The sequence below is a fragment of the Amblyomma americanum genome, chromosome 11, assembly GCF_052857255.1.
Source record: "Amblyomma americanum isolate KBUSLIRL-KWMA chromosome 11, ASM5285725v1, whole genome shotgun sequence".
NCBI lineage: Eukaryota > Metazoa > Arthropoda > Arachnida > Ixodida > Ixodidae > Amblyomma > Amblyomma americanum.
The window spans coordinates 86,473,816-86,501,143 of NC_135507.1; the positions used below are offsets into that span (position 1 = coordinate 86,473,816).

Consider the following 27,328-nt stretch of genomic DNA (forward strand, 5'->3'; position numbering starts at 1 on the left):
CCTTTGATTCAATAAAACACGATATCTTATTACTAAAGCTAGAAAAATATGGAATTCGCGGTATTGGACAAAAATTGTTGGAAAACTGTCTTACAGAACGGAGGTAGTCTACATGGCTACAGGAGCTTAAATCCGACACAGGTTTAATAAAATTCGGTGTACCACAAGGCTCTATCCTCGGCCCTCTACTCTTCATTTTATATTTTAATGATATAGTAAATATACACTCCACTTCAAATATAGTCCTCTACGCTGATGACACCAATGTCTTCTTTTCCGGTCCCAACCTTAGCTTGCTTGAATATCGATCCAATACCTGGCTCAATGAACTGCGAATATGGCTTGATGCCAATATTCTTGAACTAAACATAAAAAAACTAAATATGTGCTTTTTCGCGCCAAAAATAAGCCCCTTGATCATAATATCCGACTATATTTTAATAACACGCAAATTGAGCAAGTGAATTCTCATAAGTTTCTAGGAGTCCATTTTTGCAGTGACTTGCGATGGACCGATCACGTCAATAGTCTGCGGATACGAATATCAAGATCAATTGAGTTAATTCAACGACTTCGTTATCTTCTTCCAATCCATGTAAAAAAAGTTATATTTTTCTCTTATTCATTCTCATATTGTGTATAGTCTCTTAGTGTGGGGAATATGTAATAAAACTTACTCGGATAGGTTGTTCTCTCTACAAAAAAGAGCCTTGCGCACTTTGGGTAGATATACTGTTAGTACTAATGACATATTTACCTCTTGTATGGTGTTACCGGTTTTTCTATGCTACAATTACTCCTTAGCACTCCTAATCTACCAAAAAATAAAACATGACTTTGAATCTTTTTCCCGTTCTTATTTGAATAGAGCAATTACACATAACTTGCGCACAATTTCTTTGATTGGTTCTAGGCCTCGTACTAATTACGGCACCCAGACCACATATCACCAAATAACAGTTTTATGCAACACATATCCATAAAAAGTTATATCCATAAAAAACCAATTATTATATAACACATATCCAACATTAATTGCTTGTGCCCAAGACAGTGTCAACATTCATCAATTCAAGAAGAAAATGAGGCTTCTTTTGAACAACCCCGTGTGAAATTTTATTATGCATACCTGCTGCATTTCTTTGTTATTCCTACTGTACTGTGTGTATGTGTTTTTCTTTTGTACGCAACTTACTATTGCCCATTGTTGATAACCTCTTCAGTATTATTTTCTACCTGACCAGTGCTTGTGTAATTGCTTATTTTGAATTCCTGTCTTTCCGTGTTTGGTGTACCTCTGTTCTCATATGTTACTCCGCACCATCTGCACCGACGTGTAATGCGGGTGTTAGGCCTTGTCAGGAGACATCCTGGTCTCCTGTATCCTCTCCCCGCGGACACCATGTATTGTTGTCCGAAATAAATGGATTTACATTTACATCTTTCAGGCCGGCAGCCAAGCGCCATAACCTCTCAGCCACCACGACGGCGGTTTAATGTATGCGGACGGTATTGTACTGTTAGCAGATAGCCGGGAAGATTTCCAAACTTTGGTTAATTGCTTTGGAGACGCAGGAGACAGTCTAGATTTCAGTTTTAGCGCAACTAAGTCAGGTGTGATGGTTTTCAACGGCACAACTGATCGGGAGCTTACAATACAAGGCCATGAAATACCCCGGGTGGCCGAATACAAATATCTTGGGGTATGGGTAAACAACGCGCATATGTACACGGAAAAGCACGAACAGTCGCTCATAGCAAAAGGGCGAAGAGATGCCGGGATAATGAAACATAGGGCATTGTGGGGGTACAACAGGTATGAAGTTCTCAGAGGTATTTGGAAAGGAATAATGGTGCCGAGGCTTACTTTCGGGAATGCGGTTCTATGCTTAAGGGCTGAAGTTCAGTCGCGATTAGAAGTAAATCAGAGAACTGTCGGAAGATTAGCACTAGGTGCCCACGGGAAAACCACTAACGAGGCAGTACAGGGAGATATGGTCTGGGCAACGTTCGAAGCACGGGAAGCTCAGAGTAAAGTACTATACGAAGAACGCCTGAAGAAATTGGATGATAACAGGTGGGCAGCTAATGTATTTAAATGCCTGTACAGAAAGAGCGTTGACACACAGTGGCGGAAACGAACTAGAAAGCTGGCCAGTATGTTTGCCAGAGGCGAGGAAGGAGAAAGAAAGAGCATTAAACGATAGGTAATTACGTCGAGGGTAAAAATTGGATAGACTCAATGGAAAAAAAGCATAGTGTAGAACTATATCGATGCTGGAAAAGGCAGATCAGGAAGGAAACGTTTTATGATAGCTCAAGAGGCAGTGCCCTCCTGTTTGAAGCTAGGTTAGGGTGTCTTATAACGCGCAGCTACAGAAAAAAAATTTAACGAAGATGAAACATGTGCTGTGTGTGGTAAATCTGTAGAAACAATAGAACTCCTCATCCTAAAATTCGATGGTATCCATCCCGATGTCGATGCAGGCACAGACACTCTTCCTGAGGCCTTAGGGTTTAGAGGTAACAGTAGTCATGTAAATATATCTGCGGTGGAAATTAGAAAAAAGTGATTGGAGGATTGGTGGCACAAAAGCAGAGAGGTGACATAAGTTTTAAAGTGTAGGAATACGTTTTTTTAAAGGAAATGGCGAATTGTATTAACAACTTACAGCAGAGTAAACAAAAATAAAGAAAAAACTGAACATAGTGGCGACAACCACTGCCCGTTTCAAAGGGGATGCTCCTACCTTCCATACATCCTTCCAGCAGCGGGGCTGATTTATCTAAGGCATTAGGGTTTAAGGACAGTGACGGGAAAGTAGATTTTAAGCGGGTAGAAGTAACCAAGCGAAGGTTATCTGATTGGTGGCTAAAATCAAGAGAACAGTAAAATTTCATAAGTCATGGCTAGGTGGCTTGAGCCACCGCCCGATTTAAAGGGTTCAGCCGTATCCATCAATCCATCCATCCATGCAGTTTAGCGGTTCTGGCGCCTTGAGATTCCGCTGCCCAAGCTCGATTTTCGCTTTGGTGGCGTGAATTGAATCCAAAACGGTAAGGAAATTCGTTGCTTGAAATTAAAATTAGTAGTGTGGCAGCCCTAAAATTTTGTGTGCAAGAATTTATCTTGTGCAAAGCAGTTTATGATATGGACTCGGCCGAGTAGCACTCGAAGCTATTTCACCTTTCGCTTCTTCGCTCAATTCATGTTTCATTCGATCTAATCATATATCTAAGCATAATAAATATAAGTGGGGTCTTCGTGCCCATTTCCGCTCAGAAGGGAAGAAAATTATTGCACCGGAAAGTTTTTTGCTTCAAGCTTATCGTTCCTTCTTCACTCTACATGAAGACCGTTCAAACATTGTTGCGGGCTAATTTTCAAGATGCAGCGCACTAGTAAAGCGTGGCTATTTACGACATAGGTTTTAGGCAAAGTCTTTCTCACGCCAGGAATGTATCAGACGGAATGAAAGTGTGCGTCGGATCATGGACAATAACCCAACACGAAAGCTTTAGAAAACGGCATTTTTATTCCGTTGCGAATGATCATAGAACGGGCACAATTTTCAATAAGATCCTTTCCACTGGAGGCTAAAGGGTGAGGCGGTGTATTTGTTGAAGCACCATCAAGTGCCAGACATGACATCGGAGAGGCAGAGGCAGAGTCAAGATGCTGTCGCTTAACCGCTGGCTCCAAGCCTGTTTCCGGATCTGCAGGCATCACAGCAGGCAAGGAAGCTTGGAGAGGCTGCATCGCACCGTTGTTGTTGACTTTCGGCCGACGTCGCTTGGATGCTTGCGCAGAAGGTTTCCTCTCCCGAGGTGGCTTTCCATGTCTCCGTGGCCGCGTGAGATACCTGGGACCGTTCGGAAATAATCTAGGAACTGCATCTCTGGAAAGCACGGGCCTCTTTTCCTCTTCAATTAGCACTCTTCTACCGATCTCCGCGTAATATGCCCGGGATATCGCGTCCCCGGCAAAGTTCTTGGCGCAGACATGGTCAGTGGGCCTTAAGGTGCGCTCTGCCCTAGGAATCGCACAGCGCCACTTCTTCAAGCGAACATTGTCGGAAGGGGCTTGGAATAAAGGCCCGAATTGCAGTTCGGCACGAAGCACTTTCTTACCATTGCGCAGCACTCACCAGCTGTGGGCTACTCTGCCGACGATAGCCAAACACAAGGTCTTGGTGCAAAATAAAAGAACGCGTTTAAAACAGTTCAGAAGTGCATCTGCACACTCAGAAATGTGTCAAAAACACGTGCCCAGTGCCGCTTAGTGTGGGCCAGCCTTTCGCAGCGCCCTCTAAGTTGGCGACCGCTTTACATGGCAACCCCCCCCCCCCCCCGAACATATTGTGGCCGCGAGCGGGCGGCTCTCTCGCGCGCGGCGTTGAGAAAGTGTCAACACCTTAGTATGTTATTTTTACACCGTGCCCTTGACTCATTCTCACCCTCTCTCCGCTGACCGGTCACATTAGAATGGCTAGGGTTAAATCGCAGGGGGTGGCAATAGAATAAGGAAGAACTATGACTTAATCGGATTAATGATGGCGTCATAGAAATCGGTCACAATGAGAGAAATTTACAGCAGCCGGAAGCATTCTGGCCACCGAAACGTTGGCAAGAGTGGGCTGGTTGCCAGACCTACCGGGCACACCTTGGCGGCACGCCGCTGAATCCCGGTGGGACAAGGCCACTTGACATTTCTCGCTTACTGGTACGCTGTAGGGAGCGTTTATGTACCGCCTTGCTTAGTGTGGGGACATCCTTTGATGTACCTCTTGCTGATGCCCCCTAAACTTCAGTGTGGCCATTTCTGCTGCTTTCGTAGAAACCGTGCCATGTTGGCCCCCAACTAGAATAGCACAGTGAGCTGCTTTTGTATAGTGAGCCTACAGGTACTTCCACTTTTGTGTGCCCTAGGGATAAGGCGCAGGAAAAAGAGGGACTGATCGCTGGTCAGCTGCCAGCAGCTTTTAACAGCGCTGTGCTGTGCTACTCTTAGAAAAGGCGCAATGCCGCCTTGCAGGCTCCCCTAACTGCAACATCCTTTTCTTCCAAATTCGCACCCGTCTAACAAAAGCGCGGGGGGGGAGGGATGGAGGGGGCGGACAGGGGAGATATGGCAGCACCCCCTAAAGAACTTAAGGTCTGCAGGCTCTTTCTTCCTTCCCTGAGCTATGCCACGCAAAAGAGGCCTACATAGATGTTCTGTGCGGCACGTTTCAAAGCTATGAGCGATGTGAGGGTGTTCCAGATGAGGCCAGGAAGGTAAACAATGGCGAACCCGACCTATTCCTAAAAGTCGGAGTGGGCGACGACAGCGACAACAATGCGATCGGTTCGGCAAACACGTGACACTGTTTTGATTGCCTCGGGGAAAGCAAAATCGTGGCACGTCGCGACATGCTTCCGAACGCACTTTTTTTCTGTACGCTGACAGTGCATGCAGAGTCTACACCTTGTGCTGCGCTTGCGGTTGCGTGTCCGTCGAGGTGATGTGCTAGTGCAATAAATGGAGCGAAATGTGGATTACCCTCCTGCCAGGATATGTCTAACAAGTGCTGCCTGCCCAATTGCCGGATTAATTGCAAACCGGGACCCAAAAACCATGTTTTGAAGTCTCCCCGGGGTGAAGAACAGAACGTTTGGATTAGGGCTATACCATGAGCAAATTTCGTTGTGTCACCGCAAGGGTAAGATGTTTGAAACGTCTCCAAATAATACTATGTTCTGAAAAATCGGATAGACAGCGCTGCATTGTATAAATATCGGTAAACCAGGATGATTTTGTTTTCAGTTGTATGCAGCGAATCCAGCATTTCAAGGGATAGCTCTCTTGCTAAGTTACCGCTGCTTTTTAAAACGAATTGAACTTCCCTCTAGGTTTGCGAACTTCACTCGTTCGAGAAGGCCACAACATCGACGAGCTTACAGAGAGCACCACAACTGCGCCGATTTCGCACAGCCACAATCCCAACAAAGCTTCCAGAATGCCCGCCTGATCTTTCTAAGCCATGCGCCTCAAGGGATGTCCTCGACTTCTAGCGAACGCGTCGTGAGGCGGCTGCTTTGAAAAAAGCGCTTGAAGAGTCTGCCGAAGTATTCTGCAAACAGCAGGAAGTATATAAGATTATAAACTTGACAGAATATTTAACCAGCAAGAAACATTCTTGAAACATTATTGAAGGCCAAGCTCCAGGCATCAAAGATGCAGTTGCAGGAAAAGCTGATTTTATCATGACAGTTTACGTTGTAAAGACGCCGATAATGATAATGGGGACCGATTTCTCCATTACATCTGTAGCAAAACAGCAAGAAATCGGCGGGGGAGCTACTTATGAGTACTGAGAACAGCTGTGTCGACCCCAATCGAAATCCCAACTCCGCAAACGAAGACATCTGCTTGCTATGTTGTAATTAGGTGGACGGCGGAAGTGTATATATTTGTCTTGAGAGCAAAATTATAATACATACATGTGTCCCCCAATAAAACTACATATGCAGCTTTGAAGCGAATCGAGTGTGCTTCATTTCTCAGTATAGCTGCGCTTCATTATATTGTAGGCATAGAAATAAGGAAGGTAAAGGTTTTAAAACAGAGGTAAATTTATTTAAAGGAATGTGCAAAGATAAACGTTTACTGATAAAGACGAGAACGCGACAGAGTTGCTGAGATTAGTTTATATAAACAACCTTTACAAAGCTGATTAATGGCTATTGCCTCTAAGTGTATGTCTCGTAAAGTGCCAGGTCTTTATTATAGCGTTTAGTAGAAGAAAAATTGTGGATTGATTATTGGATGCTTATTTATGCTAGGTGATCCCGGCCGCGATTCCACAAACTCCACCACAAGCGGCGGCGACTGCGGGCCTCTTTTCGTGAGGTCACGGGAGGAGTACTCAGGCCTTTTCAAATTCTCTAGAGGGTGTTGGATATGGGCGTGGGTGTTTAGACAATTCCCCACTCAGCGCTGCACTCCGGTTTTACTTTTTTTCTTCTGGAAACAGGGTCCTCTACAGAATTCTCCCAAGCCCATCTACCCAATCCCCTTTGTGCTCTTTTTTGTGATTGTCCTCCAGCCTGGTCCACAGAAAACGTCGCGGAGGGACTTTACTCCAGCCTCGGCTGCCCTGCCAATACATAGCAGGTGTTAGGGAACAAAATGGCGGCCAGAAATCGCCGCCCATTGTGTCTGATGGCCGTTTTAGGCTGTTTTAAGCAAGGGGGTACATGTAGGCTCCTGCTTTTGCCTTGGGTGGATGGTTGGATGAAGAGATTAACGTAGAAGCGTCCCCTTTGAAACGGGGTGATGGCAGTTGCCACCATGCTCAGCTTTTTTTCCCTTAATTTTTCTTTAACCCTGTTGTAAGTTAAAATTCGCCATTTTCTTTAAATACGTCGTCCTACACTTTTAATCTTATGTCACCTCTCTGCTTTTGAACCACCAATCTTCCAATCACTTTTTGCTAATTTCCACCGCAGACTTACTTCCATGACTATAGATATCTTTATACCCTAGGGCCTCAGGAAGAGTGACTTTGGCAGCATCGACAGGAAGATGAATACCATCACATTTTAGTATGGAGTGTCCGATTGTTACTACAGATTTACCGCACACAGCGAATGTGTCATCTTCTTCGTTATATTTGTTTTTATATCTGCGCATTCTAATTAAGACATCCTGACTTAGCTGTAAAGAGTAGGGCACTGCCTCTTGAGTTGTCATGAAACGCTTCTTTCATGATGTGCTGTTTCTAGTATAAATATAACTCTACGCTATGCTTCTTTCCCATTGAATTTATCCAATATTTACCTTCCGCGTTTTTAACCTGTCGTTTAATGCTCTCTCTTTCTCCGGCTTCGTCGCGTTGCTGTGCTACTGTCTCTATCAATAACGTTCTGACTACATTGGCTACTGTATAGATTTGTGTAGAACTCTTCGGCCACATTAACGATCCTATTGTGACATTCCGTGTGTGCTACGAGGATCCACGTTCGACGGCGCGGCGTAGACGGAGACCCGTGACAGCGGCATCATCAATTACCCAGCCATGCTCTTTGAGTGACGACCAGAAAAACCGGACCCGCCGCCGCCCCGGGGAAACAGGCTTTATCCTCCCCAATTTCCGGTTACATTCCAGGACAAGGGAGCTGTCAGCGGGCCAGAGCGCGCCGTACCACAGCCGACGCTATGCGATACCGCGAAGACGACATTCTTTCCCTCCCCCCCCTTTGTCGTGGGCTATCGCCGGGAAGGCACCCACAGCTTCCCAGAAGGGCCGCGACGGACACCTGTCATGGCGGACAGGCAGTACTCGCCAAGAATGTGGAAAGACAGGCGCTAGTGAATTAGCTCCGAAGAGAGAGCCTGTGTATACTCTCACTTGAGAGAGAGTGGTGGCGTTTTTGTTGTTTATTTAGTTTGTATTGTTAACAGACTCTGGGTTCGAGGCTAAGCCCAACCCAAAGGGGTGGTCCCCATCTCGCATGTTATTTTGGATTGGAGAATTGATGCTTTGGGCGGGCCACTGGAAATGACCGCCCTTAGTCCTTTGTTAATCAAGTGCTTAAAAGCACATGTAAACGGATGCAGTCCAGTCTGAGCTGGGGCTCCATGCTTAGCATGTAATGTGATGCTACTTAGGCACTAACCTGCCCGGTCGATGAGTAAAGTAGTGCAAAGTTTGTTCTTTTGTAAATTCAGTTCTGCTTTTTCCAGTTTAACTCTCTGTATATGTATGTTGTAAAATTATGCTCTGCTGTCATCATCTACAAGCTCGCCTCCTGTTCATCTTCCAAGCCGAACGACACTAGAGGAAGGGTTTGTGAACCATCCTCGAAGAAACGGACGACTATTGAAATTCTACTGCATACACGCTGAGGACGACATCGTTCGCCAAGAGAGCCTTCAGTGCCGAAGCCCGACGGCTTGCAGCTTCTGCCAGCAACCGCTCGAGCCCAACTCCGGAGCCACTCCATCGCCCCCATGAAGTCGTCGGCACGTAAGCTCGGACGCCCCAGCCTCTGATGTATAACCTTAACCATGTGTAATTATTGAATATACCTGTTTGTTTAAACTGAGCCATACGGTGTCTCTTTGCCTCTCCGTCCCGTGTGGACCTGCGCATTATGGGGGTCATCACACTGGTGTCAGAAGTGGGGTCTCAAAAGCAAATGTCCTCTGAATGCTGTGACATTCATGACTTCAAAATTGTAATCAAAAGGGAATCACGGGACTGATTGTGGGACTTTTACCCCCATTTGAGAGGCTTGAGGCACTGGAGGGCTTGAAAAAAAAAATGACTGTATCTGAGGGAGCTCCCACTCCACAGCCGTCGCTCGGAGCAAGCATGCTGGCATTAGGAAGCGTCATTCCAACGTTTACGGGAGATAAGACAGGGGTTCCAATCTGTGATTTCTTTTCCATGCTAGAAGAGATTGGGAAAATGGGGGGATGGTCCGATGCTCAAATGCTGGGAATGGCGAGGTGTAAGATGGCAGGAGCTGCTCATGATTTTGCATGGCGAGACGAAAAAGTAAAATCCAAAAAATCATTTGCGGAGTTTAAGAAGCTCGCGTTTGAGCATTTTGACACTGAACCACGTCACGTGCGAGTACAGAGGTTCCGTGACGCCGGACAGATGGTAGGGGAGGACGTGCGAACGTTTGCGTCGCGGCTTCAGCGCTTAGCGCGCGATACGTTAAGCAGGGAGGAGGAAGGAGACCAGCTTAAGAAGAAATACGCGGAGGATCTACTTAAAGAGGAAATGACCGCTTTGTTCGTGGCTGGTCTGCAAGACCCCGTGCGCCGGTTCGTGCTCTCGCGCAAGCCGAGCAATTTCGACCAAGCCGTGGAGGCCGCATTGGATGAGGAACAAAATGAGGCGTTAACGACAGCCGCAGCGAGAGTACGCGTCATAGAGAGAGCGGTGCTCAACCCTGAGGTTGCTCTCTTGACAGAGCGGTTAGATCGCTTAGAACAGCTGCTATCTCAGCAGGTAGAATGCCAGGTTGAAGCGCGCGCTCAACAGCGCCCATTCGCTGGAAACCGGAGACCGCCACAAAGCTACAGGCGCGGTATGCGAGATTTTGAAGAAATCGTATGCTTCGCTTGCCAGGGTCGCGGACACATCGCCAGGTTCTGCCAAAACGTGCGCCGTGGGGAGCCACAAAGAGAAGCAGGCGAGACACGCCCTAAGCAAGCCTACAGCGGGGCTCCAGATACCGAGTCAAAAAACTAGTTAGTCCTCCCCAGCCTGAGGAGCGTGGGGAGGGAGCAGTAGATGATGAGGTGGTGGTAGTTTGTGTGGCCGACGAGGCATGCCCTGTTGTGCGTTGCAAGTTAAATGGTTGTTGTATGGAATTGTTGATAGATACGGGGTCAAAGGTGACATTGCTTAAGGAGAGCAGTTTTAACACGCTTCGAAGGAAGGGGGACCGCGAGGTGTTGGAAGCGTCTGGTGGTATGGCAACCAAATTTGTAGGCATAACGGGGGATCCTCTTGGCATAAGTGGACTCTACCGGTTACACTTCTCTCTCGGCGGAATTGCATTGGAGCACCCCTGCTACGTATGCCCGGACACGGTGTCTCTGCCAAACGGAGTGTCAGGTATATTAGGGCAGGATTTTTTGAGAAAAGGGAAGGTAGTAGTCTCATTCTCTGAGGAAGAGGTTAATGCGGGCGGCTCAAAAGTTCCGTTTTTGAACAGGAGAGGGGCTGAGATTCGCATTACCGATATTGACACCCGTCAAACAGTGGGATCATTGGAGAAGGTATATTCGCGGGTTGCCGTCCGGCTGGTATAGGAGGCGGTCGTCCTTCCTTGGTCGGAGCACATTTTGTACGCGTTTGTGCCTTCAGATGTAGAGAGCGGCGCCGTGGGAGTGCTTGAGCCGGTCGACTCTCTCAGCAATGGCCTGAAGGCAGCCGCGTGCCTCGTGACAGTTAATGACGCCCACAGAGTGCCCCTACGGGTGGTTAACTGTAGCCAGCAGCCACTGAGCCTTCCCAAGAACAAAACATTGGCTTTCTTCACCTCTGCGATAGAGCAACGTGAGCCCACCGATACGGTACTCGCAACTGTAGAGCATGCTAGTCCTTCGGCTGCTCCAAAGGTGTCGTTCGATCTTTCTCACGTAAAATCCAGGGAGAGGGAGGCTCTGGCTGGTTTGCTGAACGACTACTCGGAGGTATTCGCCGCGTCCAATCTGGATTTGGGCTGCTGTGGCGTTATAAAGCACAGGATAGAAACCGGCACTTCATCGCCCGTTTACCAGCGTGCGTACAGGATTCCTTACTCCCAACGTGAGGAGATGGAGCGGCAGGTGCAGGACCTGATTGATCGCGGCATTGTCGAACACTCAAAGTCACCCTGGGGAGCACCAGCACTATTGGTGGAAAAGCCAGATGGCTCGTATCGATTGGTAGTGGACTACCGCAAACTAAATGCCGTAACTCGCATCGATCCATACCCCATCCCCAATATACAGGAGACGCTTTCTCAGCTGGGCTCTGCCAGGTACTTCACGGTAGTGGACATGGCGGCGGGATTCTGGCAGATAGCAATGGATCCGGCAGATGCCGAGAAAACGGCATTCAACACGCCCTCAGGGCACTATGAATGGAAAAGAATGCCGATGGGTCTGGCCAACAGCCCTGCTGTCTGGCAGAGAACCGCTGATGTTATCCTGGCAGGTCTTCTAGGGAGGCTGTGCTTCGTGTATATGGATGACATTATCATATACAGTGGCAGTTTTGATAACCATTTGCGCGATATTGAGCAAGTTTTGGTGCGACTAAGAGCAGCGGGTCTCAAACTGAAGCCCTCTAAGTGCCAATTCCTCAAAAACGAGGTGAAATACCTCGGGCACGTTGTTTCAGCTGACGGCGTGCGACCGGACCCTGAGAAACTAAGGTGTGTCTCGGATTTTCCATCCCCGACTAGCGTCCGCCAGGTCCGGCAGTTTCTCGGCCTGATCGGTTACTACCGAAGGCACATAGAGGAGTTCGCCAAGCTCGCTAAGCCGCTCACCGCCTTAACAGCCAAAAATGTCGCCTTTCGTTGGGACGAAAACGCGGAGAATGCTTTTGGGGCCCTGAAAAGGAAGCTAATGAGTGCACCGCTGTTACGCCACCCGGATTTTAGTTTGCCCTTCGTTATGGCCACAGATGCGTCAAAGTTCGCAGTTGGTGCCGTGCTATCTCAGGTTATCGAGGGCAAAGAACATCCCGTTGCTTTTGCTAGCCGACAGTTGAGCCCCACAGAGCAAAAGTACGGAGCTACGGAAAGGGAGTACCTCGCCGTTGTCTGGGCAGTAAAGCACTTCAGATGCTACCTTTACGGCCGCAAATTCAAGCTAGTCACAGACTGCCATCCTCTGAAATGGGTGATGAGTGTCAGGGACCCTAGCTCGCGACTCGCTAGATGGAATCTACACCTGCAGGAATACTGCTTTGAAGTTGAGCACAAGTCAGGAAAGACACATCTGAATGCTGATGCACTCAGCCGCACAGCTGCCGTGGCAGCTATAGAAGAGTTTGTCCCCGTAGTCGACCCCGCCGAATTACGCACAGAGCAGTGCAAAGATCCTGACTTGAAGCGAATAATCGAAAGCTTAGAGGGCGCACCGTCTCATCCCGAACAGCTAGGTTATTTCATTGACAAAGACGGCACCCTGTGTCGGCGCACGAGGCCAACCAGGAAAGGGAGACCAGAGAAAACCGCTTGGGAGAGAGTCGTCATACCTCGGTCGTGGACAGAAAGGGTTCTTCGCGCGTTTCACGATGCGCCATGCGCCGGTCATTTTGGCGTAGCGAAGACACCACGCAGGCGTGTGGAGCGTTTGTACTTTTGGAGTGGCATGCGACAGGATGTTAGAGACTACTGTGCGAAGTGTCATTCCTGTCTCGAAAGAAAAACACCCAAGGGACGAAGACCAGCTCCAATTCAGCCGTTCCCTGAGGTTTCGGCTCCCTTCGAGCGGACAGGTATGGACATAATGGGCCCATTGCCCACGACCACTTCCGGAAACAAGTACATTTTAGTATTTGTCGACCACCTTTCAAAATACGCGGAAGCGGTAGCACTCCCAGATCAGAAGGCAGACACGGTTGCAAGAGCATTTGTCGAACAGATCGTGCTCCGACATGGACCCCCGAGGCAACTCTTGACAGATCGGGGAACGAACTTCGTGTCGCAGCTAATGAGGAGAGTTTGCGAGCTGCTTAAGATCGCTAAGAAGCAGACAACACCGTACCATCCGGCTTGCAACGGCGCGGTGGAGCGACTGAACCAAACCGTGGCCGGGTTCCTGTCGCATTTTGTTTCGCGCGACCAGCGGGACTGGGACTTGTGGCTCCCGTATGCAATGTTTGCCTACAATTCCGCAGCACACGAGAGCACGGGCGAATCGCCATTCTTTCTTCTCTACGGCCGAGACCCGGACCAGCCTAGTGAAGTGCCAGAGGGCCCCCGTCGTGTCCCATACGCTTCACTGGACGACTATAAGGTTGAGCTAGAATCGCTCTTGCAAGTGGCGAGGGACATCGCAAAGGAGTCCTTAAAGAAAGCGGCGAAGCGCAGGAAAGAGGTGCACGATCGCAGTGCTAGAGACGCGCCGTTTGATGTGGGGGACAGCGTGTACATTGAAAACTGCCAAAGGCAGATTGGGCTAGCTCGTAATTTCCAGACGAAGTGGAGAGGACCGTGCGAGGTTGTCGAGAAGCTTTCTCCGGTAAACTTCAGAGTCCGAGACGTGAACCGGCGTTTGATAAGGATACACGCAAATCGCCTCAAGTCGGCACCGGTTCAGTATTCACGAAATGAGGAAAGGGAAAGCGCGGATTTTGATGGGGACAGAAGTGAAGCGGAGCGCGCAGATAGTTCGCAAGAAACGCCCTCTCCTGCATTTGTTCGGCAGGCGCCCGAGGTGACGGCCGGAATGCCACCGGATTTACTTCATGCATTGCTAGAAGAAGAAGCGCGCGAGGTTGCCGCGCAGATAACGCCAGGAGAGGCTCCTGCCACGAGCCCTCGCGAGTCCCAAAGCAGACAAAGGGGCACAGACTTACTTAGTATGACTCAGGAAGGCCGATATCCGCTGCGAAATCGGAAAGCTAAGTCGGACTAATGGCGTAAACAGAGCGGAGTTGTGAACTAGTTAGAATTGTGTAATGCCGCAGCTCATAACATTGCTATGTGCTTATGTGTTAAGTTATCGGAGTTGGTAGTTAAACCTTTCTGTCATTAAGTAACACCTGCACAGGAGAGCATGCGGAGCGCATGCAGAACCTGCCCTACTTCCTTTCGTTATCTATATTTTTGTCTGTGCCGTGATCGTGCTAGAAGTGGGAGCTCCTTTGTAACTGTGGTAAATTTATTTCGTCCAGTTTGGACTAGAAAGGAGAGGCTTGGGTGCTGAGTTTCATGTTTATCTGTAAAAGAAGATCAGTGCTGCCCCTGGAGACGCCAGTATTGACAGCGGAGGCATATGGTGTTGTGCAGTGGTGTTGAGTGCAGCGAAAAGTGTTTTGTCGGACGCACTGTGCGAGGCGATTCAGAAAGACAAGGGGAGCTGCGTGGACTCAAATGTTCGGAGAACATTCTTCTGGAGGGTGAGCGAGTGTGACATTCCGTGTGTGCTACGAGGATCCACGTTCGACGGCACGGCGTAGACGGAGACCCGTGAGAGCGGCATCATCAATTACCCAGCCATGCTCTTTGAGTGACGACCAGAAAAACCGGACCCGCCGCCGCCCCGGGGAAACAGGCTTTATCCTCCCCAATTTCCGGTTACATTCCAGGACAAGGGAGCTGTCAGCGGGCCAGAGCGCGCCGTACCACAGCCGACGCTATGCGATACCGCGAAGACGACATTCTTTCCCTCCCCCCCCCTTTGTCGTGGGCTACCGCCGGGAAGGCACCCACAGCTTCCCAGAAGGGCCGCGACGGACACCTGTCATGGCCGACAGGCAGTACTCGCCAAGAATGTGGAAAGACAGGCGCTAGTGAATTAGCTCCGAAGAGAGAGCCTGTGTATACTCTCACTTGAGAGAGAGTGGTGGCGTTTTTGTTGTTTATTTAGTTTGTATTGTTAACAGACTCTGGGTTCGAGGCTACGCCCAACCCAAAGGGGTGGTCCCCATCTCGCATGCTATTTTGGATTGGAGAATTGATGCTTTGGGCGGGCCACTGGAAATGACCGCCCTTAGTCCTTTGTTAATCAAGTGCTTAAAAGCACATGTAAACGGATGCAGTCCAGTCTGAGCTGGGGCTCCATGCTTAGCATGTAATGTGATGCTACTTAGGCACTAACCTGCCCGGTCGATGAGTAAAGTAGTGCAAAGTTTGTTCTTTTGTAAATTCAGTTCTGCTTTTTCCAGTTTAACTCTCTGTATATGTATGTTGTAAAATTATGCTCTGCTGTCATCATCTACAAGCTCGCCTCCTGTTCATCTTCCAAGCCGAACGACACTAGAGGAAGGGTTTGTGAACCATCCTCGAAGAAACGGACGACTATTGAAATTCTACTGCATACACGCTGAGGACGACATCGTTCGCCAAGAGAGCCTTCAGTGCCGAAGCCCGACGGCTTGCAGCTTCTGCCAGCAACCGCTCGAGCCCAACTCCGGAGCCACTCCATCGCCCCCATGAAGTCGTCGGCACGTAAGCTCGGACGCCCCAGCCTCTGATGTATAACCTTAACCATGTGTAATTATTGAATATACCTGTTTGTTTAAACTGAGCCATACGGTGTCTCTTTGCCTCTCCGTCCCGTGTGGACCTGCGCATTATGGGGGTCATCACACTATCCATATTGCTAATGGCATTGCCCTCCTTGTCTCTTAGCGTACACATCTGGATTTTACCTATGCCCGGTTTCCAACGAAGCATACTCCTTTCCCTAATCTCATACAGGCGTACCCGCGCTTAGAGTGGAGTGCAGGTAGGCGGCGACTAGAGGTTGCCCTCATCGGTGACGTCCTGCAACATTGCGTCGAACGTTGTCATGTGGCCTCACTGCTATTTAGAAGGTAAGGGTTCCACGGGGCTGCCTCCTTAACTGCGGGTTGTAGGCAAAGGGAAGGTAGAGCAAGATCGCGTTCGATGGTCTGTGCTCGATGTCAACGTAGACGGAGTGTACTTACATGTAGTTCCTTTCCACTTTACCCCCTTCACGGTGCTATTGAGATGTCCACGCCAAGCGAGAGGTACAGCCGTCTAATTGGGTTTTATAGAGCCAGCGTAAGTTATCTCACAATAGTGGATTGCAAACGTTGTTAGTTCTAGTAAGTAGCATTAAGAAAATAAACGATATACATTCACGCATGTCAACTCCCATCAAATACAACCGATATCAACCCTTCTTGCTTTTACAAGGCATCAAGGCGCTGACTAACAATGCATTACCCATTAAAGCAAAAAACTTTAATGGTCCCGTTCTGCAAAAAATCCGGCATCGGCGCGACTGATGTTGCGGATGTTGCCATCGAACTCAGTATTCGCGGAGTCCCCATTCCTCGAGTGCCCAAAATTAAAATCTTGGGCCTAATTCTACAAGAACACGGCTTCAATGGTGACGTAATTCGGAAGCTTCAGGGAACCTCGCAGCAAATTATGCGACTCATTCGCCGCATTAGTAACCGCCACTCGGGCTTGAAGGAAAGCAATACTCTCCGTTTAGTACAAGCCTTTGTGATAAGCCGCATAGCTTACGTATGCCCTTACCTACATCTCAAGTCAGCTGAAAAAGAAAAAGTGGAGGCCATAATCAGAAAATGCGTCAAACAGGCAGTTGGGCTACCCATGCACACAGCGACTGAGAAAGTGTTAGGTCTCGGTCTTCATAACACCCTAAGCGAGATTATTGAAGCGGTAACCGTCTCGCAGTACGAACGACTATCGGCCACACCAACTGGCAGACACATTCTGTCCACACTAGGCATAACATACGAACGACAAGGCGGACCCACAACTGACCTTCCCAAACATATACGCCAGCTTCTGGTCATTCCTCCACTACCTCGAAACATGCACCCAGATTTCCACGCTGAACGTCGTACAGAGAGAGCCAAATCATTAGGCAAACGCTTTCTTAATGATACCTCTGTGGTATATGTAGATGCGGCAGATTCTTCGCCTGACAAGATGGTAGCTGTGGTCACCACGGAACGTGGTACACTCATAACTGGGGGCACTATACGCACTCAGCACACACATGTTGGAGAAGAAACAGCCATTGCTCTAGCCATTGTGGGATCCTCGGCAGAAACCATTGTCAGCGACTCAAAATTGGCTATACGTAACTACGTTTGGAAGAATATCCCCACAAGCAGCACGGATTCTGCTAAATTATCAGCCCACGCGGCGCATTCGCCTAATCTGGACGCCTGCTCATGCTTCCCTTGCTGGTAATGAGGCGGCTCATAACCTAGCTCGAGAACTGTCCCGCCGAGCTGGGTCGTGCAGCTCGCCCGCCCTATACTCTGGCAAGGACAGGTTGTTTTCTTACAGAGAAATCCTGCAGCACTACAGGCTTGCAAGACTCAGATTCTCCCCAGCAGATAAAACGCTCTCCAAGCAACAGGCCAAAGCCTGGCGTAAAATTCAAACACCTATCCAAATCCCCAATTGTGTAGCTTCTATTCGGAAGGACTCTACTCAAACAAATGCAAAAATTGTGATGCGAAAGCCGATCTAAATCATATGATCTGGAACTGCCCGCAGTCCCTACCAGCGAGTCACTTCATTACCGACTCTGCTCATTAGGAGGCTCTATTGCTCAGCCCCGACCCGGGGATACAGATCAAGCTCCTCCAGCTGGCTGAAGACGCCGCCGCTGCCCAAGGGATAGCGGCCGCCGTTTAAGCGGGGGGCGACTTCGTGTCGCTCCTCTATATCCGCTGGAAATAAAGTTTCACAATCGGCGCGACTGGGAAGTTACGATCCATGAAATGGGTGCAGTGATGTAGAAAAACACGTTCTCTACAAACAAAATAAATGGCTGCGGCTTAGCTCAGCTAACCCTGGTATGCATGCGAAAGCACGGATTACATGTGATGTTACTTTCTAAGGTTCTTCGGGCCGAAGCACAGTCTGACAGATAGACGGACCACGTGGGTCGCTGCGGGTTCCCCGCTGCGAAAACTCACTACCAGCGGCTCGCCAGTCTTCGCTCGGCTGCTAACAAGGCTCGCCGCTGTCGTCATTCGGCATTTTTCGCTCGCCGTCGAGCCAGGCTAAGCTCCCGCCCTTCGTTGCTTTCGGCTGGGCGTTCAGCGCGTTTACGCTCCCAATCGATTGCTAAATCCCTCGCACGGTTGGCAATGTCGACCGGGTGATCAGACGTGGTCCGACGTGTGCGAACTTGGCCCGACGTATGCGACGTATCAAGGACGTCGACTCCGGCTGACATGCTTCGTCCATAGCGAGACACAGGATAGGCAGCGCGCAGTCGCTGCGACGACGGCGGAGCGCGTGACTGCAGCTGCTGCGAGTCACGTGGTGCGTCACGTGGTTAACTACGCAGGTCCGCTCCTACTGTTCAAGGTCTTTCGTACAGACGCAGCGAAATCAGAGCCGCTGGGATAGTAAAGTTTTGGCTTTCAAAGGCTGTCAAGCGGAAGTGAACCGGATCCCTTCGATCGGGAGCCGGCCACTACTTCTTCACCAATGAGGATGTTTGTTGAGGAGGATAAACAGAGGATTTGTACAAGCACGTCGCGCAGCCCTGTGCGCAAATGACATTAAAGGAACACCTAGTTTTAAGGGTCACTAATTAGCGGCACGGATTTTGTGCGATGACGTGTAATACAGCAGCATGTGATGTCGCGTGAAAGGCTACCGATATCTGCGTAATAGTATGCCAAGGAATCCCCAAGCGACCGCATGGACGCTTTAAAACTATCGCGCCTTATTTGCAAGGTGAACATAAATAATGAAGTTTATGGAGGCAAATTTCACCGCCATACCAGCTATCAATGTGCACAAACAAGGGCACATGGGAGCACATAATATATCTGGCCGGGACAATTACAACACCAAGTCGTGCCGAACATCTACACCAGCTTTTAAGCTCGTGTCCGTGACAACACGAACGACAGCACCGCAAATGGAGCCGGTGCTTACTTGATTAGGTACCGCTAGATAACGCATTCTGCGCGCAAAAAAATCAGTGGTCCAGTAAGAGGCTTCTGCTCAACAAATTCAACGTCGAAGTTTAACCCTTCCTTGCATTCAAAGCTGATTGTGTACTGGCGGTGTTGCATCGAAGTTTTAATCAATTTCACAATTTCACCAGTCGCAGCGCTGGTGAAATTGTGAATATGTACCAACTAGCTCAAACCACCATTTTGCTACAATCAATTTCACTTAGAATGTGAGATTTAGGTGAAGCTGAGATATTATTGTTACTCTTCATTTTGCTACACCCTGTTGACGACGCACAGCGAAAAAAAAATACACAGCCGTGTGCTGTACAATGAAAACTGGCCTTCGAAAAATAGGTTGTTTGAGGAAAGGAAACGGTGAAAGATTTGTCCAATGTCGGTGGACACCCCAACCGCACCGTAAGAGAAAGAAGGAAAGCGGTATTGAAAGAAGAAATAGAGTGCTGCCGTAGTGGAGACTTCCGGAAAATTTTAGACCACCTGTGGATTTTTCATAGCACAGAACACGGGCGCCTTTTCTTTCCTATAAACTATTATTTTCATTATAATACAAGAACACGGCAAAACAGAAAACAAAAATTGGTCAGTGCACGCTAAAGATCCCCGGGTTCTGGAAATTATTCCGGAGGCCACCACTATGACACCTCTTTCTTCCTTCCTTCTTTCAGTTCCTCCTTTATCCGTTCCATTACTGCGCGGTTTAGGTGTCCGAATAGATGTGAGATACTGCACCATTTCCCTTCCTCAACAACCAATTTACAATTTGCATATTTGAAGAAAGGAAACGACGAGTCACTGTCTCACATATCTGGGTGGACACCCAAACTGCGCTGCAAGGGATGGATAAAGGCGGAACTAAGAAAAGAAAAAAAAACGGTGCCGTAGTGGAGGGCTCAGGAATAATTTTGACTATCTGGGGGCCTTTAACATCCACTGACATCGCACAGCACAATGGCGCCTTCGCGGTTCGGCAATATCGAAACGCTGCCTCAGCCGACTGTATTGATCGCGTGCTCTCTCGTCAAGTGATCGCGTCAAGTGCCCTTATCACTGAAGGGCTGAAGCTTCGTGGACTTGGCGGACTGCAAAATTCTCCGTGACCGTCGCCTCATATATTCCCATTGTAAAAAAAATTGTACGGCACTTAAGCTTCGCCTTGAAGAGTGGAACGCGACAGCATGTTGTAGCACTGCCAGGGAGTCCACGGAACGCCATCGCCCGTTCGGCGCGACGCCTTTCCCGTAAGACAAATCGCGCCGCTATGTACGGTGAAACGGACGCGCGGAACAGGAAACCACGTAAAAGCGATGCGAGGCGCCTCCCTGAAACGCGCCGGACTAAAGTTGCAGTCTCAGTTAGTCGGCACATAGTTCTCGACAAACCCTGTGCCACGAACGCGAGCATAGCTTCCTCGCCGAACGAACGGGCAACAAGCCGCAAGCTTCGTGGTGAACGTGTTTTGGATGTGCGCTGCGTTGTTCGCCGCTCACCGCGTGATTCCTGCGTGCCCTCACGGCCCCACTGCGCCCAAACTAGAGATACGTCAGACGCGTCATTTCCTTTCCTTAAAAATAAATTTTCATTTCATTTCCTTTTCCTTACGGCGCGGCTCATGTGTGCACAGAGATATGTGATATAGGCCTCACTTCCTTTCCTTAAAACAAATCATTTCATTATCCTGCCCTCGCGGCGCGATCCGGGTAGACCACCGAAATATGCGACAGGCGTACCTTGCTTTCCTTGCGCTGCCGTCGTGCGTTATTTGCTGGGGCAATGGCGTACATTGCGAGGAGGAGGAGGGATTTCTCACCACGGCCGACGCCGACATCGGCTTTTCTGCGACACGAGCCCCTGAACGTTGCCGCGTTAACATTGTGTCGGCTTCTGACATTCTCACAATAACTTTCAGTTGTTTAGACATGTGGATTGCTGCTTACTACCAGTTCAATTAAGGAGCAACAAAGATATATCGAAAATCGTCAACCGCTACGTGAGCAAAATAATCCTCAGCTTATCATATGAAGGTTCCAGTTATTGATTGAAATCTGCATTCTTACAAATCGGTGAGCCTGAACGTCTACAACGCATGTAGCGAAGCTAGGTGGTTCACCACGAGTGAAAAGAAAATTTTTCTTGCAAATTTTGCTGCCTAGCACAAGATGCGAGATACCATCTGCCCCTGCATGGCTTGTGTTCATCCAACAAATATGGCTCGAAACTTAATTTCTTTAAGCATGGCAAATTCAATGGTTTAGTGTCTGTATTCAGCTGTTTGGATTGTTACTCCTCCGAGGCTGCCAGTTAGGCGATTCTAGAAATTACAGTGAAGACAATTCACCTGTTTCACTCTTCATGCTTCAGAAATCAGTCTTATCTTGCCACGATAGGAATGCGATGAGAAAAAAAAATGCGTATTTGATGCCGGGCTTTCAGCCGAGCAAAAGCAATTAACAAAGTGAAGACAGAGGACATAAAGATGCACACGGCACACGAAAGGAAATTTTCTTGAGCATACCGAGCGATGACTTCTCATGGACGTCCGGAGTGAGTGGAGCAGGCAGCTTTCGAGGAGCTGCCGAAGGTGTCCCATCATTACTTGAGCGTTTATTACGAGAAAATGTTCAAATTATTCCACAAGTGAGTCAAATTATTTTTAACCGGGTTGTGGTTTTACTCGACTGAAGGATTAAACCATGCCAAATCGTAAAACAGTTCAGACTACCTCGAGGTTGCAAACACCATTCGTCCGTAATAATGCTCTGGGTTTGGCGCTGGCAGTCATCATCACCAGTTTTTCTTGTTCAAAAATTCACTGAAACGCCTCCCGTGCATTAAAGAGCGCGAAATTAGCACTGAGTGCTGAAAATACTCTACAGGTAATAGAAGAGTTCAACAAGAATTTCCTATACCACAGACAGCGGGATGAGCAGAACCAAAGAATTTATAGGTGCAAGAGTAGCACAGCTTGCATCAGCACACATACCATGATTATGCAAGGTATTCCCTAAGGTAATCGTTGAAACGTTTGTGGAATGTTAGCCTTTCGTTGGCCAATAAAGGTGCCTGGCCTTCCTAAGGGCGGGTGGCTGGGCCCCTATTTTTGCCTTGAACCAAGTGATAAAGACACACGCAGAATGTAAGCAACCCCGTTATTGTCCTGCGTATAGTAGGGGAAAACGTTTCACTTATCTGAATCCAAAGCAGTTTCGTGGGCATCGCTTTTCTAGTGTTTAGACGATAAATATGCAAAGCTGCTGAAGAATAAAACTATAGCGACCTTATAGGTACGGTAAAAGAACTATCGCCTATGCCACTGCTAAAATTTGGAACCAACTGCCTGCTAACTTAAATGTAGGCCAATTCTCAATCGCCGATATAAAAAAAATTTTTCCGGAGCCAGCAATATTCGACTCCACTATAAGTCTGTGTTTTTCTTCGATGCCTTCTTCCTTTTATTTTTTTTGTCCTCCGAACTATTTTATAATTTCTTGAGCATTTCGCCTTTCTTTGTGTATAACTGTCGCATAACTGCTGTTACATGAATTCTGTGAAAAATACCGAGTTGTCTGGCTATAATTATTTTTCGCACTTCCTGCATGGGCCCAAGTCTAGCCGAGAAGGCTAAGGGCCCACATGATTCACATGTACTTCCTACTAGTCGTTTGAATAAAACTGATTTTGATTTGATTTGATACCGAATAGCGCCAGTAAGAAATAGTGATTCACTTCACGTGTGTGAGTGGTTTTCGTGTGTTATCCTGTACTGAGATTTCCATGTGAATTTTAGTCTTGTAATTTTAATATATTTGGCATCGTATATGTATTAAAGTGGGAAATTTTGGGGACAAGTAGGGCAGCGCGCGAAGATCCTGTAATTTGTTTGCCTGAAAAAAAAAAGAACCGTGGAACTCTTTTTCGTATATCACAAATTCAGAGCAAATGAACGCTCCGCGATGCAGCAGCTTGACGTATTTCCTGCCTCCTTGGCTACAAACTGCCACAACAAGCATAAAAATGATTAGCCGCATGCTTCATTCTATTCGTTGCACCGAGGATTCAAACAGAACATACACACACGCAAAAAATGAACACTTCGGACTTGCGAGCCTATGTAGTAGCTTCGGTTTTGAATTTACTAGTCCGAACTTAAGACAGTAACATATTTCAAGGCCAATTCTTAAAAAAATATACCGCGCATAATGACAACGACTCACTCTTGATCCAGCGTCGCTGCTTCGAGGCACGCTAACTAACGTGGTTAAAATGCGAATCTGTGTTTAGAAACGACAAGCAACATATTTTCAACAGCGCTTCTCTCGAAAACAAAAAAAAACGCAAGAAACCGTCAAAACCAAAATAAGTTAAGCAGAAATGTGAAAATTTTTCTTTGGAATGCAGGACATGTTGTGTTAAATGAGCACAATTCTGTTTTCTTTATCGTACTAGTGGGTGCGCATAACGCTTTTGAAATTAAGTTGGCCAGTAAAAAATCTTTCCGTTCTCGTTAACACTACAATGACGAATCTACTTCGCAGTCCTAGGTTGTTGACAGGAATACAAGATTAGCTCGAAGCGCTATGAAATAGCTGCCGAAGAAAAGGTCCGTTTTACGCAGAACATGGAAACGCCGCGCCTCACGAAAGAAAGTTTTGCGAGCCATGACTAAGCCTAATGACATCGCGAGACTCAAAGAGTCTCTGGTAACAGACGCCTCTTCGTCGCTGTTCCCATCGCAGGGACGTTGGACGCAGCAGTATACGCATTCGCACCAGGTCAGACAGACACTGCCGAATGGAACGCAGTAGTTCTCGAAAAAGGTCGTAGCTGTCCGTGCTTAGGTGACGCAGCGCGGGCAGGGACGTCAGCAAGTTGTGCAGGTCCTCCGGCTCTCGTTGCAGCGCGTCGATCGCGAACGCAATGCCCAGGGTCAGTTCCTCAAGGCATGGAAATGAAATCGGTTCATCGCGCAGGCACCCGCGGCAACTGGCATCACCCACGAGGCGCAGGTTCCTCAGTGTCCCGCTGGTGGCGTAGAAGGACGCGTCGAAAACGACCTTGAGCAGCCTGATGCACAGCTCGACCGTTCTGAGTTTAGGAAAAGCGTCGTAGTGCAGCGGAGTGTCATCGCTTGATATCTCGCAAGACACCAGGCGCAGTGTCTTGAGCTCTGGACAGAGCTTGGCCAGCGATGCGAGCCTTAAGCCTCCGCAGCACCAGAGGGAAAGACTCTCCAGCCGCGGCCGCGTCTTCAGGAGGCTCTGTAGCTCGGCGCCAACGTCGGCGAAGCGGATGACAGCAGCCAGGGACACTGACAGACTGCGAAGGTAATGGAACGCCGACATAACGGCGAACGCTGGCAATGACTCCACGATTACCTGCAAAAAGCGCCACATCACCCAACTCATTAGAATGAGAGGACTACAACTTCTTCGAAGAGATCCCGAGGAACTCGCGTCATCTTCATATACCCAGACGCGGCGCGGTGGCCGATTTCCAGCAGCGGCTCCTTTGCTATGCGATGCGCCGCGTGTTAACCCTTTGTGGGACAGCAGATATTTTATCCAGAATAGATTAAAAATTTTTGTATTTTGCACGAGGTGCACAGAAACGGTTCACGACAAATTTTGCAATTTTAGTAGAAATAAAGTGGAAAAAAGTGGGACATATTTGTGCCGTTGGCATTAAATGGGGATAAATAAAATGGGATGCATTTGTCCCACTCACATCTTTCCTCACACAGTTTGTTTTTTCTAACCACTTCTTGAACTTGTTTGCACTACTTCTCTTGTTGTTTTACTTGTTGCACTACTTCTCCCATCTTGCAACACCAACAGCGTCTACGCTTTTGTTAGACTTTCAGAGTTGTGTTCTGTGCCGATGAGCGAACTTCACCCGAGATGCCAACTATATTTGCCATTTTTTGTCACCCTGCATTTTCATTTGGAAGGGCTTCTTGCTGCTGGCGGTTCTTAATGTTTAGCGACAAAATATTTTGGCGCTCAGAACAAACTCTACATAGGATGCTTGAGAAGTAGCACTCAATATTCAGTCAATAAATGTCCCACTATTATATAGTCCAACTATGTTGGACTAATAAATGTGCAAAAATAAAAGTCCATTACCTTCGAAACAAGTGCACGTTGTGATCTATAGTTGTGCCTCTGTATGCAGAAAAAAGGAATCACTCACCGGGCATTTTGACTGTTTTTTTCCAGATCGAATAGAGCCAAAAACATGCAACGCACCGAAAAAAAAAACGAAGTTTCAAGATCCTGACTCGCTGCCTCATCTAGTACACCCGGCTGACACCGTTTTTTTTTAAAGAAATCATTGAAACCTAAATATAAGTGGGAAAACAGAATACGTCCCAGAGCATCTTACGAGCCCTTCAGTATGGGGAATAAAGTGGGACGTGTCTCCCGTTGTCCCACAAAGGGTTTAAGAAACCCCCGGTGGTCGAACTTCATCCAGAAACCTCCAGAGACATGTCGCACAGCCTGTGCGCAGCTTCGTTCCGTTCAACCCTATACACAGAACGAGACCATAACATACAAAAACATATTGGATCATGCATTGTAACCAGAAAGCAGAACCAGAAGCACCGCTGATAAGGATTAGCAGAACAGATGAATGGCCACTTGTGTTCATCATACACAAAGCCAAAAGAGTATTTCAGAGTCTTTTACACCCGACAAACCTTTTCAAATGCAAAGTCTGGCTCCTAGCTGATGTACGTACAGCAGTTTTCATGCAGCAGGAAACTTTACAATGATGTGAAGTTTTTGTGTACAAGAACCAAATTTCAGAGGCGAAATTTCTTTCGCATATTTATAAAGGTGAAATTCTAAGGTCCTAGTGAAGCTCTGGGATCAAATCTCTGTTAGGAAAACGCATTTTCTTGTAACCAGGACAATTAACTAAGATTACCTTTCCATCCGAGACCGCTGAGCGCACAAATGGCATAAAATTTTGGCAGAAAATATGCTAGAACAAATAATTTTGTTCATTGATCCACCCGTTAGAGCAGCGAGTTTTGTTTCCCTATTTGAGGATCTGAACATACTCTTATTTTGTTAGTAATACAAACAATCAGCGGAAACATTACGCGTTGGTCGGTTGCTTAGTCAGTCTTCTGAAACCCTGCCAGGAACACCATAAAAGAAATGAGCTGTGTCTTAACTACTGAAAAAAGGAAGAAAGAAGCGGCGTAGTGGAGGGCTCTGGAATAATTTTGAACACCTGCGGATCTTTAATGCGCACTGACATCGCACAGCACACGGGCGCTCTTGCGTTTCACCTCCATCGAAACGCCGCCGCCGCGGTCCGGTTCGAAGCCTGACCATCCTTTATCCCTTCTCTTAAGGCGCGGTTCAGGTGTCCGCTGATATGCGAGACGGATACTGCGCCATTTTCTTTCCCGAAGTACCATTTTTTTTTCATTTTAGTACTGCTCAATCTGGTAAGATGGCGAAAGCTGTGGTGTAAAGGCCAAGTAGACGCGGCTTGGCATCTGTAACGTTGAGTGCGTTCCGCGCACTTGATAGGCAGCGCGCCAACCCTGCCACCCTGGCAGGTGGCAATTATTGGTTGGTCGCGACAGTCTGGTTACCCAATGAACGCTGCGGCCTATTGCTTCAGTGCCGCATGTTTGCCACAATATTGTCAGCGCTAATGCATGCAGCCCACATCTCTCTCTCACCAATCGTAAACTCTGCGCTCGCATGTCTGACCTTACCCAGCAATCTGCCGAGTTGGCTGCACAGCTCGCTGACAATAACTGGGTAGATACATGCAACAGCGCAGCAAGACAGATGTCGAGCAACACTTGGCGGCTCTTTACGAGTCCCATAGACCCTACACAAACACGCAGGGAAACCAAGAAACACCTCACTCGCGCGATACAGAATTTTCAAGGAAAGAACTGGAGGACGCTTAAGCTTCGTCTTTAAGAGTGAGACGCGACAGCGTGTCGCAGCGTTGCCGAGAAGTACACGGACCACCATCGCCTGTTCGGCACGACGCGTGGCCCGTTGGACAATTTAAGCAAAGAACGGCCTTTCTCACATATCTCGGCGGACAGCCATACCGGGCCGCAAGGTAAGAGAAAATCGATCGTTCGTGCGTTCATTTAACCAATCCATCAATTAGTT

The 27,328-nt window shown here is 48.0% G+C and overlaps 1 long non-coding RNA gene across 1 annotated transcript in view; it reads left to right on the forward strand.

Moving 5' to 3' along the window:
- Positions 1-25,546, forward strand: part of LOC144110753 (uncharacterized) — a 28,483-nt gene extending 2,937 nt beyond the window's left edge. Inside the window, exons 2-3 of the long non-coding RNA XR_013309917.1 lie at positions 24,149-24,502; positions 25,394-25,546. This is a non-coding gene — a long non-coding RNA (uncharacterized LOC144110753). The remainder of the gene's footprint in view (positions 1-24,148; positions 24,503-25,393) is intronic.
- Positions 25,547-27,328: the final 1,782 nt, after the last annotated feature.